At 43.9% G+C, this 23,368-nt stretch overlaps 1 long non-coding RNA gene across 1 annotated transcript in view; it reads right to left on the reverse strand.

Moving 5' to 3' along the window:
• The window catches only part of LOC130297077 (uncharacterized), a 36,700-nt gene extending 13,637 nt beyond the window's left edge, over positions 1–23,063 (reverse strand). The window contains exons 1-2 of the long non-coding RNA XR_008849386.1: positions 22,977–23,063; positions 18,361–18,411 (exon numbers count right to left, since the gene is read on the reverse strand). This is a non-coding gene — a long non-coding RNA (uncharacterized LOC130297077). The remainder of the gene's footprint in view (positions 1–18,360; positions 18,412–22,976) is intronic.
• Positions 23,064–23,368: the final 305 nt, after the last annotated feature.

Consider the following 23,368-nt stretch of genomic DNA (forward strand, 5'->3'; position numbering starts at 1 on the left):
ATGTTCTTGTAGACCCAATTTTTTTATTTTTACGAGGGGTAAAAGGAGAAAATGTATACTTCTATTTGTAGCCCAATTTCTCTTGAGTAAGCACATACCACATGTCTATGTAAAGTGTTCGGCGGGCGCAGTAGAGGGCTCAGAACCGAAGGAGCGACAAGGGGATTTTGGAGAGTACGTTTTTCTGAAATGGTTTTTGGGGGGCATGTTGCATTTAGGAAGCCCCTATGGTGCCAGAACAGCAAAAAAAACAAACACATGCCATACCATTTTGGAAACAAGACCCCTTGAGGAACGTAACAAGGAATTAAGTGAGCCTTAATACCCCACATGTGTTTCACGACTTTTGCATATGTAAAAAAATGTAATAAAATTTCACTAAAATGTGTGTTTCCCCCCAAATTTCACATTTTTGCAAGGGTTAATAGCAGAAAATACCCCCCAAAATTTGAAACCCCATCTCTTCTGAGTATGAAGGTACCCCATAAGTTGGCCTGTAGTGCACTACGGGCGAACTACAATGCTCAGAAGAGAAGGAGTCATATTTGGCTTTTTGAGAGCAAATTTTGCTCGGGGGCATGTCGCATTTAGGAAGCCCCTATGGTGCTAGGAGAGCAAAAAAAAAACCCACATGGCATACCATTTTGGAAACTAGACCCCTTCAGGAACGTAACAAGGAATAAAGTGAGCCTTAATACCCCACAGGGGTTTCACGACTTTTGCATACGTAAAAAAAAATAAAATAATTCACTAAAATGCGTGTTTCCCCCCAAATTTCACATTTTTGCAAGGGTTAATAGCAAAAAATACCCCCCAAAATTTGAAACCCCATCTCTTCTGAGTATGGAGGTACACCATAAGTTGACCTGAAGTGCACTACGGGCGAACTACAAAGCTCAGAAGAGAAGGAGTCATATTTGGCTTTTTGAGAGCAAATTTTGCTCAGGGGGCATGTCGCATTTAGGAAGCCCCTATGGGGCCAGAACAGCAAAAAAAAACACATGGCATACCATTTTGGAAACTAGACCCCTTGAGGAACGTAACATGGGGTACAGTGAGCATTTACCCCCACTGGTGTCTGTCAGATCTTTGGAACAGTGGGCTGTACGAAATTTTTAATTTGCACAGCCCACTGTTCCAAAGATTTGTCAGACACCAGTGGGGTGTAAATTCTCACTGCACCCCTCATTACATTCCGTGAGGGGTGTAGTTTCCGAAATGGGGTCACATGTGTTTATTTTTTTGCGTTTGTCAAAACCGCTGTAACAATCAGCCACCCCTGTGCAAATCACCTCAAATGTACATGGCGCACTCTCCCTTCTGGACCTTGTTGTGCGCCCCCAGAGCACTTTGCGCCCACATATGGGGTATCTCCGTAGTCGGGAGAAATTGCATTACAAATTTTGGGGGGCTTTTTTCCCTTTTACCTCTTGTCAAAATGAAAAGTATAGGGCAACACCAGCATGTTAGTGTAAACAATTTATTTTTTTACACTAAGATGCTGGTGTAGAGCCCAACTTCACATGTTCATAAGGGGTGAAAGGAGAAAAAGCCCCCCAAAATTTGTTAGGCAATTTCTCCCGAGTACGGCGATACCCCATATGTGATCCTAAACTGTTGCCTTGAAATACGACAGGGCTCCAAAGTGAGAGCGCCATGCGCATTTGAGGCCTGAATTGGGGATTTGCATAGGGGTGGACATAGGGGTATTCTACGCCAGTGATTCCCAAACAGGGTGCCTCCAGCTTTTGCAAAACTCCCAGCATGCCTGGACAGTCAACGGCTGTCCAGCAATACTGGGAGTTGTTGTTTTGCAACAGCTGGAGGCTCCATTTTGGAAACAGTGGCGTACGTTTTTCATTTTTATTGGGGAGGGGGGCTGTGTAGGGGTATGTGTATATGTAGTGTTTTTTACTTTTTATTTTATTTTGTGTTAGTGTAGTGTAGTGTTTTTAGGGTGCAGTCACATGGGCGGGGGGTTACAGCCAGTTTCCCGCTGCGAGTTTGAGCTGCCGCGCAAAATTTGCTGCATCGCAAACTTGCAGCCTGATACTCACTGTAAGCCCCTGCCCATGTGAATGTACCCTGTATATTCACAGGGGGGGGGGGGGGGACCTCCAGCTGTTGCAAAACTACAACTCCCAGCATGCACAGTCTATCAGTGCATGCTGGTAGTTATAGTTTTGCAACAGCTGGAGGCACACGGGTTGGGAAACACTGAGTTAGGAAACAGACAATGTTTCCCAACCAGTGTGCCTCCAGTTGTTGCAAAACCACTACTCCCAAACATTCTTAGGCATGCTGGGAGTAGTAGTTCGGCAACATCTTTAGAGCCAGATGTTGCCGAACTACAACTACCAGCATGCTTGGAGTTGTAGTTTTGCAACACCTGGAGGACTACAGTTTGTAGACCACTAATACAGTGGTTCCCAATCTGTGCCCTTCCAGATGTTGCAAAACTACAACTCCCAGTATGCCAAAACTGTCCAGGCATGCTGGGAGTTGTAGTTCTGCAACATCTGAAGGGCCAGATGTTACAGAACTACAACTCCCAGCATGCCTGGACAGTATGGGCATGCTGAGCATGTGTAGTTTTGCAACATCTGGAAGGGCACAGTGGTCCCAAAACTGTGGACCTCCAGATGTTGCAAAACTGCAACTCACAGCATGCCCAGACGCCAAGGGCTGTCTGGGCATGCTGGGAGTTGTAGTTTACAGGGTCCCATTACAGCAATGCATGTCCCTTTACGGCGACGTGCATTGCTGTAAAGGGCCCGACCGCGGCTGAAGATCAACTCACCTGTCGCCACCGCCGCCGTCTTCATCGCCGGGATCCGGGTCTTCAGGGACGAGGTAAGTACCGGGGCCGGTCCCCAGCACTCCCCCGTCCCCCGACGCGTCCTCCAGGTCTTCCTCCCGTCCTCTCCGGACTTCAAGGGGCCGGGCAGGACGGGAGGAAGTAACCGCCCCCCCCCCCCCCCCCCTGCGATTGGTCGGTTAACTAACCAACGGATCGCAGGGGATCGGAGGAGGTGGCAGGCTTGCCACCTCGCTCCTATACGTTAGCATGGTCCTGGCTGTCTGTGACAGCCGGGATCATGCAAAATTAACGGGCGTTCGGGTCCCAGAGACCCGATCAGCCCGGTATCGCCGCAGATCGCAAGGGCGATACCGGGCATGGCCCCCCTCGGCGTTTGCCCTGGATGTCTGCTGAAGCATTTCAGCAGGCATCCAGTTCCGATCTCTGCCCGACGCGCGGCAGAGACCGGAAAACGCCAGGGCGTATGGATACGCCCTGAGTCCTTAAGGCCCAGGGTGTGAGGGCGTATCCATACGCCCTGGGTCCTTAAGAGGTTAATGGTCTGTTCACACGTACAGGATCCTGCGCAGATTAGATGCGCAGGATTTGATGCGCAGGATTTTCTGCTGTAGATTTCAATGTAAACTAAGAAGATTAATCGAGCTCCGTAGTAGATTTTACTTGCGCTCGTGCGACTTTTCTATACATGCTGCAACTTTTTGATTTTTTCTTATTCCAAAGCACATTTCAGAAATCTTCTCATGTAGCAATTTTTTTTTTTTTTTTTTACTTTGCAGTGGTCATGTATTTATCAAATTTATGAAGAAATAAAGTTGCATCTCCATTTAAAAGTCACATATTATTCCAGGTCCAACCTGACAGAAAGTGCATACGTCCGCTGAAAAGGACATTAATACCCACTTTAACAACTGTTCTTGTTCTGCATCATGAAACAAAGCTACTACATTAATGTTAATTATAGAAAAAAAAATGTTATATATCTAATAACTCTATTAAAAGGAAACTCAGAAAAAGGAAAAATCAGCTTGCTCCCCCCTGCACTAACCAGCAGTACTGGCTGATGCGTTTGGGGGGGGGGGGGGGGGCACTGATCAGTTTGATGCTTTCTGTGCTCGGATCTGCCTGGCCGTTCTGTTGATATCTTCATTTTTCCCTATATGCTAATTAAGTGCTAACTGGCACAGGCGGCATCAACTGGCACTCTGAAGTCACCGACGCCGGACGCAGCGCTGCCCAGCTCATCAAAATTCCTCCCCTCCTTCCACCTCTCCCTCTTCATTACAGAGCTGGGAGAAGAGGGAAAGGCGGAGGCAGGGGAGGAACATTGATGAGCTGGGCGGTGCTGCGTCCAGCGGCAGTGATGTCAGAGTGCCAGTTAATGCCGCATGTGCCAGTTAGCGCTTCATTAGCATATAGGAAAAAGCGAAGATATCGGCAGAACGGCCGGGCGGATCCAGACACAGTAAGCATCAAACTGACCAGCGTACCCCGCACAGCCAGTACCGCTGGTTAGTGCGATGGTAGCAAGCTAACAGTTTTCCTTTAATTTTAAGGTTGAAAATACACACTGCACACCTTATTAATTTTAGGACATGTACATGCTGGTGTACCCATTACATTTTAAAATTAATGTTGTGTTAAAATAGAATAAGACACAAAATAATTGTGTAAGAATTTTTACAGACTATGTAAATAACCCATATGTGGCACTAACATTATTCCTTAAAAGAAAAACATCCATAGTAATACAGCAGCATGCACATTTTCGGGTTGGTAACGTACCGAGCCGTTTAAAAATAAATAAATTGTGGCTTCACTATTGTTTATGTGCCTGTTGTTGCTTCGCTGTCTTCCTTCCTGACAGAAACTTCGGCCTCAGTGCAGCAACGCAAGACTCCGCCCACCAACGTCACAAAATGCGGGCTCAAAGTGAAACAAAAAAGCCTCCAGAGTACGGATATTCATGGTGCGGCATAGTATGTTTTAAAGTTTTTTTTTTATATCTGAGGAGGGTGGATGGGTTGCTGCGGGATAGTTGGAGTGCAGTTATTTAGTGCTAAACAGGCCAGTCAGGGTGTCACCCGATGAGGTACGCCCGCCCCCCCCCCCCCTCCCCGTCACTCTCTAGCAACGCTACTGGTAATAAAAGGTAGATAAAGAACTTTTGCTATTAACATAAGGGAAAACCTTTCTGCTTTAACCCCTTAACGACCACGGACATAAATGTACGTGCTGGTTTGGCGGGACTTCCCGCACCAGGACGTACAATTATGTCCTGTGAATGACCGCGAGCATCGGAACGGTGCTCGCGTCATACACAGCAGGTTCCGGCCGCCAGTAATGGCCGATATCTGTGATCGCGCGGATGTCCGCCATTAACCCCTCAGATGCCGTGATCAATACAGATCATGGCATCTGCGGCAGTGCGGTACTTTGAATGGATGATCAAATCGCCCACAGCGCTGCTGCGGCGATCCGATCTTCCAGCATGCCAGCCGGAGGTCCCCTCAACTGGCTCCGACCATCTCCCGGGGTCTTCTGCTCTGGCCTGAGATCGAGCAGACCAGAGCAGAAGATCAATGATAATACTGTGCTTTGTCCTATACATAGCACTGAACAGTATTAGCAATCAAAGGATTGCTATAGATAGTCCCCTATGGGGACATAAAAAGTGTAAAATAATAGTTGAATAGTTGTGTCATTCAGCCACTATATGATCTCCTCTTGCTGCCGCTAACTCCAGGCTGTATCATTCAGCCACTATATGTTCTCCTCATGCTGCCGCCAACTCCAGGCTTTGCCATTCAGCCACTATATGGTCTCCTCATGCTTCCACCTCCTCCAGGCTGTGTCATGCAGCCACTATATGGTTTACTCATGCTGCTTGGCCTGGGACATTACCTAAAAGAAATTTATGGTAGCACTAGCTACCGTGAATCTTCAATTTAAATTAGAAAATTCATCTTAGGCATTGTGAAGCCCTATTGTCTCCTCATGCTGTCGCCAGCTCCAGGCTGTGTCATTATGCCACTATATGGTTTACTCATGCTGTTGGACCTGGGACATTATCTAAAACATTTTATGTTAGCACTAGCTACCATAAATCTTCAATTGAAATTTGAAAATTCATCTTTTAATCTTCTGTGTCATTCACTATATGGTCTCCTCTTGCTGCCGCCAATTCCAGGCTGTGTCAATCTAACAGATTATGGTATCCTCATGCTACTGCCACCTCTAGGCTTTGTCATTGTGCCGCCATGTGACTCCTTGTTAGTTTGGGTTTTGTGGTCATACAGTATTAGTTCAAAGTAAATGCCGGGACATTAAACTTGGGATTCTAATATAAATATTAAATTTAAATTTAGAAAAATCAATGTAATCTTTTCAAGAATGAGGCCCTATAGTCGTCAACATCATACTAACTGTGGAACTATCACAAAAATACAATGAAACAGCTTGGAGCGATAGCAATGAACCATAACTGATTAAATGAAACACTTTCATTGTCAGGGGGGTACTGAGAGGCAGGGGCTGGAACAGGTGGGATCTCGCCTGGTGGAGGACTGCCAGTTCGATGCTCACCAGAATGGGTATTAAAAAAATTTAAATAAATTCAAATTAAATTATATAAAAATTACATAAAAAATCTGCCACATCCAGATGCTCTGCGGCAGTGATTCTAACAGCGATGCCTGTAATCTGCAGGTCATTCTGAATAACAGTATTATTTCACTACCCCAGTACACTTCGTATGCGTGTTAGGACAAGGCAAAGTGTTCTACACCCCTATTGAGCCTCTCTGTAGGCCAGAAGTGGCTGTTTTTAATAGCGATTCGCCCCCCAAAAAATTCGGACTGAACTGCATTTTTTAAGAAAACTCGGCGAATCAAATTTTTCAGAAATTCGCTCATCTCTAGTTCTGACCTATAAAATTTTCCAGAGCTCAAATCCACGACATTTTATGTGGAAACCTTAGCAAATATGTTGGGATTTTATAAAACTTTCAAGGACATGCCCCTTTTGTTGGGACCACACCTCTTTCTCACATGGCTATGCTCCCTTCACATTTTTTTTTTTTTCCCTTGTAAAATGAGGGCTTGGGTTTTTTGATCAACATAATTTTGGTGCAAAACCCGAGAGAAAAGAGGATCCCATTATTAAATAACCACCATACACTTTTATTGGGAAGTGTTGTGGGCATGCTCTGTGACCTGTGAAAAAGTTGCTGTGCAGGGAGATGTAAGGAGTATGTGAGCTGTGACCATCATTTAAAGTGAATGAAGCATCTTGTTTATATATATGACACTTTTCATTGTTATTCTGTCGGTGATAATAATGAGTTGACTGCTGAGAAGTGATCTTGACAGAACAGTAACATCTTATTATTAGTCCACTAGGATTTTCCTTGAAGATTTTTGCCATTCAAAATGATCCAGAATGTCCACTGCAATTTCCCATTGACAAATGGCACTTTTCTCTTGATCAATCTTGCACCGGAATCTTTGCTGGACTTTTGCAACAGAATTTACTAGGTGTGAATTGAGCAGAATTTCCATTGAAATCAATAGGAAGCTGCTGTAAGTGGAATCTGCCTGTAATTTCCTTGTAGAAGGAGTCTCTGCAGTGTGAACAGGGCCTTAGACTTATTGGTCAAATTAAAAGCTTTTTCTAATTTTAAAAATTAACAGAAAAACTTAAATAAAATAATAGGTCATTTTCTGATGACTTGTCCCCTTAAAACAAAGATGTTTCCTATTCCCTGACAGCAAAGCAAAGATCTTGAAAATATCTGATGGTTCAGGTTATTACCTCTATTCATTATAGATCCTGGTCGATTTAGCAATGGCCAAGAAATAGAACCAGCTCTCCTTTTCCAGCAACAAAACAAGATTAACAGTACTCCATTCTTTATAGGTCCAACCCCTTGGCCCCACTGCAGCTATGGATGGTTTATCTGGCAGAATATTCCATCAAGGGTTAATCCAATAGGCATTCATGAATGCCCTGATAAAATGGTCAGTGGAGAGGTGAAGAAAGAGTTCCGGGAGGGGAAGTGGTGGTCTGTTCTTTAGCAGTTGACCCCGAATTGCGAAAAAAAAAAAAAAGAATCAAAGTGCTTCCCGAGAGCCGGCAGCCAGCACAAGACTAGATGTGTGGTAGCTAATATGGAACATTAGATCACATGAAAGATTGTTTGTCTTTATTATTAAATAACATTTAACTTACCTCAGTGAGGAAACTGTGACCTTTCTAGAGCTTCTATTTGCTGCACTTTAATGGGAACATTATAAATGCCAGGAGAGACCGTGGAACAAGGACAAGCTGAGGCTCCAACAAATTAAAGTTTCATACAGCTGGCGGAGGGGGCCGATTGTTGTGTATCTCTGTACACATTGTCTGCTGTTATATTATTTTTCTATCACAGGCCTGACATTCACAATGCTTAAGACGTATGAATGGCCTTTTCGCCTGCAAATTTAGCCTTAAAGTCATCTAATTGTGGGCTCCATCTGACCTGAGCTAAACTTGGATGCCCTGATGGCAGAACGGCTGGCAATGTTTGCTTTCTGAACTCTGAAGAAAGGTTTTGTGCTAGTCTGACATGGAAGGATGAATTGGAGGCTTGAGGCTACGTAGATGTCTTACTCTACAATTCTTACAGACTACTGGAAGCAGCGAGCAGACTACTAAAAAGAAGCTCAGAAGAGACATTATTGTATATGCCTACTATGGTAAAAATGTTCATTATTTGTTAATTTAGGGACCTGGCTGGTGGAGGGCACGTGCAGGCACCACAGTGGGGGGTGCACTGACAAGTCAAACTTCAGGTATTGGGATCCAGGGCAAGAGCAGTAAATTAAAGGGGTTTTCTGGGATTTTTTTTTTATTAGACTATGCTACAGGGGCTGTAAAGTTAGTGTAGTTCATAATATAGGGTCTGTATCTGTGTTTCATGATGGTCTCACAATTCTTCTGTGATATTTTCCCCAAGGTCTATTTTTAACAGCATACAAAATGAGGGTCTTCTCAGGTCTTCCCAGGTTGCATTTCCGCTTGAGACATTACTTTACTAGTCAGGGGATCAGAGGGAGCCTGTCCTTGCCTCAATGAGTGGAGCGACCGCTGGGTGGGAGGAAGATCATTCTTTTTTTACAATAGCTGTAGGCACCCCGGTCAGAAAATACTGGTCTATTGCATGGAAGAGATCACAGGTGGGTTTGAATGGGTGGGGTGGCTGATGTGTGAGAGGGAGAAAAGTTACCTTAAACTTACAAACAAGGAATCATGGGATTTGTAGTTTAAGAGAACAAACCTCAACAGGAAATAGCCACTTAAAAAAAAGATAGTCACATTGTTATCCTAATCTCATAACCCAGCCATTTAGCCCCAAGACAAGCGCATATCCTTCCTAAGCATGTCTATTACTTTCTGGCAGGTACGTACTATAATTACCTGATAGTGAATAAGCCCTTTAAATCTTTGCCTGAGGTGATGGGAAGCATAAAACTAAACTCTTACAGGACGATAATGCTAAAGATTATAGCTGCAGATTTGTGTAGGTAAAATCACCAGAGACATACAACAGCAGACCAATGAATGAAGTTTTACATTTTTAGAACAAAAATTGAAATTGCGCAGAGAAATGCATTGATTTGCTATGGATTTTCCCCCACTGAGTTTATTAGGGAACAAAATGCAATGAAGTCTACAAGTGATGTGTCATTCTGGATTTTAATGTGGATTTGATGTGCAGCCATGTCCAGTAGGACAGATTTTTTAAATAAAGGCCCCTATTGTTTTAACCCCTTGACAACAATGCATGTACAGGTATATTCACGCCCTGCAGTGTTTACTGTTTATGAAGCAAGCACAGGAGCTGCATTTGCTTCAAACACAATGGGTACTGGAAGCTATCAGCAGCTGGGACTCACCACTAATGGCAGACATCAAAGATCGCATTGATGCCTGGCATTAACCATTAAAGGGGTACTCCGCTGAAATTTTTTTTTTAAATCAACTGATGCCAGAAAGTTAAAAAGATTTGTAAAATTACTTCTATTTAAAAATCTTAACCCTTCCAGTACTTATAAGCTGCTGTATGCTCCACAGGAAGTTCTTCTCTCTTTGAATTTCCTTTCTGCCTAACCACAGTTCTCTCTGCTGACACCTCTGTCCATTTTAGGAACTGTCCAGAGTAGGAGAAAATCCCCATAGCAAACCTCTCTTTCTCTGGACAGTTCCAGACATGGGGAGAGGTGTCAGCAGAGAGCACTGTGGTCAGATAGAAAGGAAATTCAAAAAGGAAAGAACTTCCTGTGAAGCACTGGAAGGGTTAAGATTTTTTAATAGAAGTCATTTCAAATCTGTTTAACTTTCTGGCAACAGTTGATTTAAAAGAAAATGTTTTCCGGTGGAGTACCCATTTAAGGAGGTTAAAAAAAAGGTGCTGGGATTGGGGTACTCATCAGAACCCCCACAGCGTGATATTGGTTGTCCGATGAGCTAAAAAGGCTGCTGGAGGCCTGCCCCTCACCACTGTGCAGCAGGATTGTTGCTCCTCTAATACAGTCTGCCTCCAGGAAGCCTCAATTTCACTGTACAATGCTACGCAATAGCATAGCATTTTGCAGGGAATGTAATCTAATGATGGCTCAGAATAGTCCTCTATTTACTATACTCTACACTTAAAAAGTAAAAAGAAATGTAGTTTTTTTTTTCAAAAAAATTTAAACATCCCACCAAAATAAACATTGTAACCACCCTCCTTTTCCCAATTTTACAAAAAAAAAACATGTTTTGTATTGCCATGTGTGGAAATGTCTGAACGAATAAAATGTAATGTTTATAATTCTGCACAGTGAACGACATCAGTGTAAAAATATGATCAAAAAGACTCTTCAAAACACAAATTATTATAGGGCTCAGAAAAGGGCAATTTTAAGCTTACTTATTTGGTAAAAAAAAAGTTAGATTTTTCTTAAAAGTAGTAAAATATTCGAAAAACTATGCAAATGTGTGTATTGTTTTTAATATTATTGACCCACAGAATAAAGATACAATGTCAGTGTTACTGTAAATCGCACTGTATAAAAGCAATTCCCTCAAAAGCAAAATTGCTCTTTTTCATATAAAATATTTTCTTTGTTACGCCATCCACTTTATGTTAAAATGAAAGGTGTCATTACAATTGGTTGTGTAAACAACAATCCCTCATAGGGTCTGTGGATGTCTCTGAAAAGGTGAGTCAGAAAAAAGGAAAATGCAAAGATGAAAATTGGCTGGGTCTTTAAAATGTCAGTGACCACCAGGATGAGACCTGGGGCTCAGTGAGCAGCACGTGCTGCAGATTTCACACATACATTCACTTCTATGGGAGCCTTAGAAGACCCGAGTACAGCACTCGGGCATTATTGGCACTCCTACAGGTAGACAACACTCGCTTCTCACTGAGTGAGACGGGGCCCCAGAGGTCAGACCCCTTGCAATCAGATACTTATCCTATGTGGATGAGGAATAAGTTAACTGTTGCTGGAGTTCTCCTTTAAGGGGTTAAACATAATTTTTCCATGCCTCTTTTTTTATTTTTTTATAACAGGTATACTGTAAGTCAGATAAGAAGATAAGTATCTTTTTTTTACAAACTTTGTGTCATTTTAGTAATCAGCGGGGGGTTCAAAACCCGGATCCTCACCATTCAAAACCTATGACATATATGTGACAATGATATGTACCCTTATATTATGTTTTAAGGCTAATTTATTAGCCGTATTTGTGGGACGGGAGGGATTTCGCTATAAGAACCCGCGGCGTTACCAGTGCTTGACGCCACGGGTTCGTCAGCTGACACGAGAATCAGCAGATGCATAGGAGTTCCGTTGTGAGGTTAATAATTCAAGGTTCCGCGTAATGGTAAGCGGCCGGGGCCGGCTGGGGTGGTGGCGTCCACTGCAGCCCTCTCTCCGGAGGTAATCCGGAGTATGCAGGGCACCCTCGGTCAGCCCCGGCCTTGGTTTCAGCACGGTGTTCCACGTGCTTCATGGCCGTGTGTGCGCCCTATTAGCAGCCTGTCAGCGTGTGTAATCCGGCAGTGGGAGCCGTCACGGGCGCCCGCGCTTATGTGTTTAGAAGGGGATGTCTCGCTCCCCCTACGAACCCTGCATATCTGAGTCGAGTTTAAGGGGGGAACACACCATTTCACCCTCCCCGGTGTCCCAATTTTGCGTGCGGTGTTGGCCTCAGGTTATATGATGCATAAAGCTGTGGCAATATAAAAATGTATTTAACTGTATGCGGTCACTAGTATTGCTCACCTCAGTATATGTGAGGCTCAGTTCATTCTCTCCTCCCTTCTTGCCGTGCTTCATGAAAAAAAAAAAAGAAGTGGCTGTTGTTGTCAGTATAAACCAAATCATATGAATTCTGAGGATTTTGCCATTTCCCGCCTCGTTAAAAAACTGTTTTACTGAGCTGGTTTCAAGCCACTACAGCATTGGTATAGTTGAATGTGTCCACTGTTATTTAGTCCATCTGCTATGCATGTAGTAGTTCTGTGCATGTTTATGTCATTTGTTTGTTCATATAATGTGTTCTAAGCATATGATTATACAGTTGTTTCTGGGCACATGCCCTCGTAGTTGCGGTACATGTGTTCGTAGTATTCATTCTATAGACACATTTGTAGGGTTTATACGGTTCTCGCATATAGTCATCATACTGTACACTCGCTTATAGTGATTATACTGTACACTCGCTTATAGTCGTTATACTGTTCATTCTCTTATAGTGGTTAAACTGTACACTCGCTTGTGATTATACTGTACACTCGCTTATAGTCGTTATACTGTTCATTCGCTTGTAGTGATTATACTGTACACTCGCTTGTGATTATACTGTACACTCGCTTATAGTCGTTATACTGTACACTTGTTTGTAGTGGTTATACTGTAGTGGCTATACTGTACACTTGCTTGTAGTGGTTATACTGTACACTCGCTTGTAGTGATTATACTGTACACTGGCTTGTGATTATACTGTACACTCGCTTATAGTCGTTATACTGTACACTTGTTTGTAGTGGTTATACTGTAGTGGCTATACTGTACACTCGCTTGTAGTGGTTATACTGTACACTCGCTTGTAGTGGTAATACTGTACACTCGCTTGTAGTGATTATACTGTACACTCGCTTGTGATTATACTGTACACTCGCTTATAGTCGTTATACTGTACACTTGTTTGTAGTGGTTATACTGTAGTGGCTATACTGTACACTCGCTTGTAGTGGTTATACTGTACACTCGCTTGTAGTGATTATACTGTACACTCGCTTGTGATTATACTGTACACTCGCTTATAGTCGTTATACTGTACACTTGTTTGTAGTGCTTATACTGTACACTCGCTTGTAGTGGTTATACTGTACACTCGCTTGTAGTGGTAATACTGTACACTCGCTTGTGGTGGTTATACTGTACACTCGCTTGTAGTGGTTATACTGTACACACACTTGTAGTGGTTATACTGTACACACACTTGTAGTGGTTATACTGTACACACGCTTGTAGTGGTTATACTGTACACACACTGGTAGGTTTTATACTGTACATACGCTTGCAAGATTTATGCTGTACACACACCTGTAGGATTTATGCTATACATGCACTGATAGGATTTATACTGTACACACGCTAGTTGGAGTCATTTGGTACACTCACTCGCAGGATTGATACAGTACACACACTCGGACACGTTTGTAGGATTTATACTGTACACACACTTGTAGGGTTTATACTATACACATGCTAGTTGGATTTATACTGTTCACATGCTTGTAGCTTTTATACGGCACATACACTTATTGCATTCATACTGTACACTCGCTCATAGGTTTTATACTGTATACACGCTATGGATTCATACTACACTCGTGCCTGCTCATAGGAATTATACTGTACACACGTTTGTAGATTTATACGGTTATCACGCTCAAAGGATTTATACTGTACATGCTTGTAGAGTTGGATTATATGTGTGTTCGTGGGAATCGTGCTGTGTGTGTGCTCATGTGTGCGGTGCGTGCGCTTGCGGGTTGTGAGGTTAGCGTGCTCGCAGCGTTTGTGCCGCGCACATGCTCGTACAGCGCATGGGGTGTGGCCCTGTGCGCAGGTATGTGGTCATAATAGTTACTACATGCATGCTTGTTCTTTGTCATCGGTTGTGATTGGCCACAGGTGCGTTCGCTTTGGTGGTGTATACGCGCATATAGTTGGCCTGGGTATAGGGTCATCAAGTTTGGTGGTACAGCCATGCATAGCTGTTATACGACAGTTTCGCACATAGTCATTCTGTACACTTCTGTATATAGGCAGGGAGATCCATGGTGTAGTTGTTACTGACAAGTTGCATTATTGTTACTGACACGCCTTCAGCACATCAATAACACAACACATTGGTGATGTATACCCATTATACCTGCCATGTCTGCAGGGGGATACATTGCATAGTTGTTGTTACTGACACGTCTTCAGAACAATGACATTACGACACATAGGTGGCGTATACCCGTTATGCCTGCCACGTCTGCAGGGGGGTACGTCACATAATTGTTGTTACTGACACGCCTTCAGAACAGCAATAACAAGACACATATGTGGTGTATACCCATTATACCTGCCACGTCTGCAGGGGGATACATTGCGTAATTGTTGTTACTGACACGTCTTCAGAGCAACAATAACACGAGACATAGGTGGTGTATACCCATTATACCTGCAACGTCTGCAGGGGGATACATTGCGTAATTGTTGTTACTGACACGTCTTCAGAGCAACAATAACACGTCACATTAGTGGTGTACACCCATTATGCCTGCCACATCAGCAGGGCGTCACAATGCACAATTGTTGTTACTGACACGCCTTCCGAGCTACGACGTTACGACACATTGGTGTGTACCCATTATACCTGCCAAGTCTGCAGGGGGTACATAGCATTATTGTTACTGACACGTCTTCAGAGCAACAACATTACGACATATAGGTGGTGTATACTCTTTATGCCTGCCACGTCTGCAGGGGTGTTCATTGCGTAATTGTTGTTACTGACACGCCTTCAGAGCAACAACATTACAACACATAGGCGGTGACATGCTCATTATTCCTGACTGTGTGGAAAGTTGCTCAGTTTATTCGTTCATGCAGTTTGTTCAGTGCATATGCTCGCTTGTGCAGTAATTTCCAGCCACACGTTCATAGTCTGTTCGGTGTACGCGCTCAAAGCTTTATACATACGCCCATATAGTTCGACTGTGTATTCGGTCGTGAGTAGTTTGAGCATGTGGTTGCGGTGTTAGTGAGGTGCATTTGGCCTTGATGGTTATGTTGGGCTCACGTTTATATTTTAAGGTCTGCGTGTGGATCAAGAAGTCATGCAAGGCATATATTCTCAGGGCAGGATTGTTCTATTCGGTATAGATTCATAGGTCCATTGGGTACACGTTTCATGATATTTTGTTGTATGTTATGGTATTTAGAACATACACCTGTGTCTATGATACTGAGTGGGTTTTTATGGCTTTGGGTGAATCTGTACGGATTATTCTGTGGGGTACCATTTTTATTGACATTGAGTCGAGCATATGAAAATATAGCTGGGGTTCGGTTTATTACTTGCTAAGTCAACAGGTCAAGCATGGTTACGGCCTGTCTCAGCTTCAGGTTGATGTTGTTTCCAATAGTTATGTACATTGGTAGAGACTTTAAATTTGGCTTGATCAATCTCATTTACGGGTCAGTCCGGGTTTGTCATCTTTATAGGTCAATCATGGTCACAATCTGTCTCGGTTTCAGGTTGTCGTCGATACTAGTAGTCACATATGTTGGTTGAGGCATTAATTCCGTTAGATCAGTCACATCTGCAGGTCAGTCTGGGTACAACCTGACTCGACTTTGGGTTGGCAATGACGTTTTTGTATACATTGTGTTTTTTCAGCAGTTGGGTTATGCTGCAGGGATAGCTTTATATTTCCATTGTTAATTGCCACGTCTTTAGGTATAGACCTGTTTTGGTGCAGGGTGACGATCATACTGGTAGTTACAGATTTGGTTGAGTCTTTCATTCATGTTTCGGCCTGTCTCATCTACAGGTCGGTTCAGTTGTGACCTGACACGCCCTCAGGTCGGCGGCAACGTCTTCATGTGTCAATATCTTTACTTAGCATTAGGGTCATAGCTTGGGTCTGTATGGTTGGTTTTGTTTGTCTTGACTAAGGTTGACGATAATAGTAATCACGTGTTGGTTGAGTCTCATCATCATGTTGCTGCATGAATGGTTTCATTCCCGTTAACGTCCACAGGTTCGTTACAGTGGTAACCTAACACAAGTATAGGTTGGTGGTTACGTAGTCTTTTGTGTATACACGTTGTTAGCACTTGGAGTTGTGTTTTCGGGCATAGGGTTGTTCTCTGTTGGGACGTTACACGTCCGCAGCTCACTGAGAACTTCCAACATGTAGCCTGGAATACTTTCACAATATTTTGCATTAGATACTTAAAGGATATCTCATGTGCCTTTATCGGGTTTTGCCACCCTTCTCTGCATCCAACATAATACTAGCAAAGTATATCTGTCAGGTATCCAGCTTAATATCACGGTCTTGCTCTGACTGGGCGTCATCGTTTGCATTCCATGCCATCAATTCTGCCCTGGTGAGTGCGCAGGAGGAAGGTTCGCAAGCCCTCTAGCAATCCGCTTAGTTGGTTGGTTAGTTAGTTGACGCTTTGGGTAGTTCCCCATGGCGACATCTGGACGGCTTGACATTAGAGGCTGCACTGTCCTTCAGTTGTCATGGTTCCTAAAGTTCAGGGGAATTACATGCAGATGCATGGCTGTAGTTACTATAACTTTGCAGGGTTACAGATAGTTACGTATTGATATTATATAGCAGATGAATATTATGATCAGGTTATTATTATCATTCGGTACTCTCCCGAGTCCCACGAGTGATGCTCAGTTCGAGTGTGGCTAGCTTCGCTTTCACATGTCAAGGATCCAACGGGATCAGCCGCTGCCATTGTTAGGGGGCGGCACTCACTGCTAAGTTGTTTGCCAAACATACGTACGTATTCTTGTTAAGATCTTCATAGCGATTCGTTAGTTATATCCAGTCACTCCCTTAGCATCGGGGCTGCTACACCGTTGTCACATTGTGGTGTGCCAGCATACGTGGTTAGGAAATTGGGGTGCTGGGAATTCAGTACGATGTGCATTATACCCCCATTCCATAGTAAGTGTCGCACGAGGCATTTCAGTTATTGGTCACAGGGTTATTGTGTGTTAATAGCGCTCTGTTCTCATTATGAGTTTTGCCCTCTATTTTTCAGGTGTACTCCTACGCGGCAGTATATGGCACAACTCAATCTGCCTAGATAGGTTATTGGATGTAGTAGGGAATAGGAGTTTAGTTAGAGGTTTAGTTAGGTAGGCTCGCTGTACGATTGAGAACCGACCACAAGTTTTAAGGCTAATTTATTAGCCGTATTTGTGGGAGGGGCGGGATTTCGCTATAAGAACCCGCGGCGTTACCAGTGCTTGACGCCGCGGGTTCGTCACGTCCCACCCAACCCTCCCTCAATATCATTTTCACTTTATGACTATCATTACACATCAGGGTATGCCCTCTATTTTTCAGGTGTACTCCTACGCGGCAGTATATGGCACAACTCAGTCTGCCTAGATAGGTTATTGGATGTAGTAGGGAATAGGAGTTTAGTTAGAGGTTTAGTTAGGTAGGCTCGCTGTACGATTGAGAACCGACCACAAATATATTTATAGTGACGGGTAATCTATCACACTAGATATGATAGCGTTAGGACTTTACATGATGTAATTATGCCACCCTGGCCTGATTTCCCCACACTCGTTACTGTAAATAACATAGCGCCTACAATATATAACGGGAAGTCCTGTATTGATTATCACCACCCAGCAGCAAAAGGGATACAACAAGCATGGCCGAGCTCCCACTATCAAAGGAGCCACATGGACCACCTATACTGTGTGTATGTACTTGATTGATTGTGATCCAGTCTATGGTGATCTCCAGTGGCCCAGACCTGAAAGAGGCAATTGGTATCACGAATCTGTATGTTTTTTAATACATTGCTCAAAAAAAAAAAAATAAAGGTAACATTTAAACAACACAATATAACTCCAAGTCAATCACACTTCTGTGAAATCACACCGTCCACTCAGGAAGCAACACTGATTGATAATCAATTTCACATGCTGTTGTGCAAATGGAACAGACAACCGGTAGAAATTATAGGCAATTAGCGAGGCACCCCCAATAAAGGAGTGGTCCTTCAGGTGGTGACTACAGACCACTTCTCAGTTCCTATGCTTCCTGGCTGTCACGTCCTGCGCTCCGGCCAGACACGCTGGCCGTGAGTGCTCTCCTCCTTCCATCTCCTCCTCTGCCGTCGGGGCTGGGATTCACATCGCGGGACGCATACGCATGCGATTCCCGGCCTGTCACTTACCAACGTTCTCCACGCTGCCTTCTCCTCTCTCTCAGCGTTGGCGTGAGTGCCCTAGGAGGAGATGGAGCTCTTAGATTTAACCCCTTAAGGACCCAGCCAATTTTCACTGTAGGACACGGCCATTTTTTTGCACATCTGACCACTGTCACTTTAAACATTGATAACTCTGGGATGCTTTTACCTTTCATTCTGATTCCGAGAATGTTTTTTCGTGACATATTCTACTTTAAGTTAGTGGTAAAATGTTGTCGATACTTGCATCATTTCTTGGTGAAAAATTAAAAAATTTGCTGAATTTTTTTTTCACTTTGAAGATCTCTGCTTATAAGGAAAATTAATATTCCAAATAAATTATATATTGATTCACATATACAATATGTCTACTTTATGTTTCCATAATAAAGGTGACATGTTTTTACTTTTGGCAGACATCAGAGGGCTTCAAAGTATAACAGCAATTTTCCAATTTTTCTAAAAATTTTCAAAATCTAAATTTTTCAGGGACCAGTTCTGTTTTGAAGTGGATTTGAAGGGCATTCTTATTAGAAATACCCCACAAATGACCCCATTATAAAAACTGCATGCCTCAAAGTATCCAAAATGACAGTCAAAGGTTTGTTAACCCTTTAGGTGTTTCACAGGAATAGCAGCAAATTGAAGGAGAAAATTCAAAATCTTCATTTTTTACACTCGCATGTTCTTGTAGACCCAGTTATTGAATTTTACAAAGGGTAAATGGAGAGAAATCTTCCTATAATGTGTAACCCAATTTCTCTCGAGTAAGAAAATACCTCATATGTGTATGTCAAGTGTTCGTCGGGCGCAGTAGAGGGCTCAGAAGGGAAGGAGCGACAGTGGGATTTTGGAGAGTGAGTTTTTCTGAAATGGATTTTGGGGGGCATGTCACATTTAGGAATCCCCTATGGTGCCAGAACAGCAAAAAAACAAACAAACACATGGCATACTATTTTGGAAACTACACCCCTCAAGGCACGTAACAAGGGGTCTGGTGAGCCTTAACACCCCACAGGTGTTTGACGACTTTTTTGTTAAAGTTGGATGTGAAAATGATTTTTTTTTCACTAAATGCTAGTTTTCCCTCAAATTATTTTTTTTTTTACAAGGGATAATAGGAGAAAATGACCCCCAAAATTTGTAACCCCATGTCTTCTGAGTATGGAAATAACCCATGTTAGGACGTAAAATGCTTTGCAGGCAAACTACAATGCTCAGAAGAGAAGGAGTCACATTTAGCTTTTGAAAAGCAAAATTTGCTGAAATGGTTTTTGGGGGGCATGTCCCATTTAGGAAGCCACTATGGTTCCAGGAGAGCAAAAAAAAAAAAACACATGGCATACTATTTTGGAAACTATACCTCTAAAGGCACGTAACAAGGGGTCCAGTGAGCCTTAACACCCCACAGGTGTTTGACGACTTTTCGTGAAAGTTGGATGTGTAAATGATTTTTTTCCCACTAAAATGCTAGTTTTCCCTCAAATTAAAATTTTACAAGGGGTAATAGGACAAAATGCCCCCCAAAATTTTAAACCCCATCTCTTCTGAGTATGGAAATACCCCATTTGTGGACGTCAAGTGCTCTGCTGGCGTACTACAATGCTCAGAAGAGAAGGAGCGCCATTGAGCTTTATGGAAAAAATTGTTTATAAATGGAAGTCAGGGGCCATGTGCGTTTAAAAAGCCCCCCATGGTGTCAAAACAGTGGACACCCCCACATGTGACCCTATTTTGGAAACTATACCCCTCACAGAATGTAATAAGGGGTGCAGTGAGTATTTACACCCCACTGGTGTTTGACAGATCTTTGGAAAGTACATTTTTAATTTTCACGTACCACTTTACCAAAAATCTGTCAGACACCTGTGGGGCATAAATGTTCACTGCACCCCTTATTACATTCCGTGAGGTGTGTAGTTTCCAAAATGGGATCACATGTGGGTATTTATTGTTTTGCGTTTATGTCAGATCCGCTGTAAAATCGTCCACCCCTGTGGAAATCACCAATTTAGGCCTCAAATGTACATGGTGCGCTCTCACTCCTGAGCCTTGTTGTGCACCCGCAGAGCATTTTACGACCACATATGGGGTATTTCTGTACTCAGGAGAAACTGCGTTACAAATTTTGGGGGTCAACACCAGCATGTTAGTGTAATTTTTTTTTTTTTTAACACTAACAAGCTGGTGTAGCCCCCAACTTTCCCTTTTCATAAGGGGTAAAAGGAGAAAAAGCCCTCCAAAATTTGTAGTGCAATTTCTCCCGAGTATGGAGATACCCCATATGTGGCCCTAAACTGTTTCCTTAAAATATGACAGGGCTCTGAAGTGAGAGAGCGCCATGACGACTAAATCAGGGATCGAATAGGGGTGGACATAGGGGTATTCTACGCCAGTGATTCCCAAACAGGGTGCCTCCAGCTGTTGCTAAACTCCCAGCATGCCTGGACAGTCAGTGGCTGTCCAGAAATGCTGTGAGTTGTTATTTTGCAACAGCTGGAGGCTCCGTTTTGGAAACACTGCCAAACAATACGTTTTTAATTTTTATTGGGGGGGGACAGTGTAAGGGGGTGTATATGTAGTGTTTTACCCTTTATTTTGTGTTAGGGTAGTGTAGTGTTTTTAGGGTACGTTCGCACTGGTGTGTTAGTGAGTTTCCCACTAGGAGTTTGCGCTGCGGCAAAAAATTTGCCGCAGCCCAAACTTGAAGCAAGAAACTTACTGTAAACCTGCCCGTGTGAATATACCCTGTACGTTCACCTCGGGGGGCAAACCTCCAACTGTTTCAAAACTACAACTCCCAGCATGTACTGACAGACCATGCATGCTCGGAGTTGTAGTTTTGCAACAGCTGGAGGCACACTGGTTGGAAAACCTTCAGTTAGGTTCTGTTATCTACCTCAGTATTTTCCAACGTGTGTCTCCAGCTGTTGCAAAACTACAACTCCCAGTATGTACTGTTCACCAAAGGGCATGCTGAGAGATGTAGTTATGCAACTGCTGGAGGTACGCAACTACAACTCCCAGCATGCCGAGACAGCTGTTTGGGCATGCTGGGATTTACAGTTTTGCAACATCTGGAGGGATACAGTTTTAGAGACCACTGCAAAGTGATCTCCAAACTGTGACCCTCCAGATGTTGCAAAACTACAAATCCCAGCATGTCCGGACAGCAAACTGTAGCCCTCCAGTGGTCTCAAACTGTAGCCCTCCAGCTGTTGCAAAACTATATATTCCAGCATGCCCAAACAGCTGTCTGGGCATGCTGGGAGTTGTAGTTTTGCAACATCTGGAGGGCTACAGTAAGAGACCACTATCTAGTGGTCTCACACTGTACCCTCCAGATGTCGCTAGGCAACTCACCGGCTTTCATAGAATCCAGCCGCACGATGTCGCCGCCCGCCGATCTCCGTCGCCCGCAGCCTCCGGATCGGTAAGTGGATCTTCGGCACCGGTCCCTGTCGGGTTTCCCCGTCCTGCCCCGCCTATTGTGGGTGGGCAGGATGGGGAAAACGAAAGTTAACCCCCCCGCCCCGATCTGCTATTGGTGGTCGCGTCTAGACCACCAATGGCAGGGATAGGAGATGTGGCACCCCTGCCACCTCACTCCTATCCCTTCAGGGGGATTGTGGGTGTCATGGACACCCGCGATACCCCTTCTATTCCGGGTCACCGGGTCACCATAGACCCGTAATGAACCGGAATCGCGCAAATCGCAAGTGTGAATTCACTTGCGATTTGCCGTGATCGCCGACATGGGGGGGGGGGGGGTCTAATGACCCCCCTGGGCCTTTGCATGGGATGCCTGCTGAATGATTTCAGCAGGCATCCCGGTCCGATCCTCGCCCGGTGCGTGGCGGGGGCCGGAATTCTCCATGACATACGCGTACGTCAAGGGTCCTTAAGGGGTTAAAGGGCCAGTAAGGGCCAAGCCCTTAATTATTGTTTTCACCTGCACCTCACTTATAAGTTTCTGCACCTCCCTTCACTCCCTGCCGAATCTTTGTTAGGCTGGGTTCACACTACGTTTTTGCCATACTGGTTTCAATCCGTTTTTCTAAAGAAAACCGTATGGCAAAAAAACGGATGGAACAAAGTAAACCGTATGCGTTTTTAAACAGTATACTGTTTTTAAAAGTGCATACAGTTCCGTCAGTTTTTATAGAAAAAAAAAACATACGTTTTTGAAAATTTTGTAAATTTTTAATGGGAGGGGTCTTGGGTGGGGACTTTAGGATGCAAATGCACATGTGCAAAGTAAAAACGTATTCGTTTTTCCTGTATGGAACCGTATACATGTGCGTTTCCCATTGACGTCCATGTTAAAAAAAAAAAAACATATGCGGTTGCAGTACGGTTTTTAAACCGGAGACAAAACGTATTTTCTTTAGAAAAATGGATTGAAAACAATGTGGCAAAAACGTGATGTGAACCCAGCCTTACCAGGGCCGGCCGCCATCAGGGGGGGTACAGCCAGTACCCCAGTAAGAGGCCCAGGCCCCCCCCCGCTGCACTCCCCTGCAGTAGCCCCAGCACAAAAGCAGAAGACCGCTGTTAAAACTGTTGTCTCCTGCTTCCACTGGCAGCTGCGACCCAATACTTACTGCATCTGTCCTCTCCTCCATGTATGAGGCTCTTACAGGCAGCAGCAACAGCAGCACAGTGGAGTGATTTACTGCCGAACATCGGGCTGTGTATGGGAGGCAGAGGACCTTCGATGATGTCATTACCATGTGATCGGTCGCATGGGTGGGAGGAGCCTGACTGTTGTTCTGTGGAGGCCCAGGAAGAATGTGTATCATGAGACGGTAAATTACAGTGGTCTCCAACCTGCAGACCTGCAGCCATTGGCTGTCCGGGCATGCTGGGAGTTGTAGTTTTGCTACATCTGGAGGTCCGCAGGTTGAAGACCACTGCTATAGTACATACACACTCACACACAAATAACTATATCTGTGTTATTCAACCAGGGTGCTTCGAGCTGTTACAAGACTAC

This window comes from Hyla sarda, chromosome 12, assembly GCF_029499605.1.
Source record: "Hyla sarda isolate aHylSar1 chromosome 12, aHylSar1.hap1, whole genome shotgun sequence".
Taxonomy (NCBI): Eukaryota; Metazoa; Chordata; class Amphibia; order Anura; family Hylidae; genus Hyla; species Hyla sarda.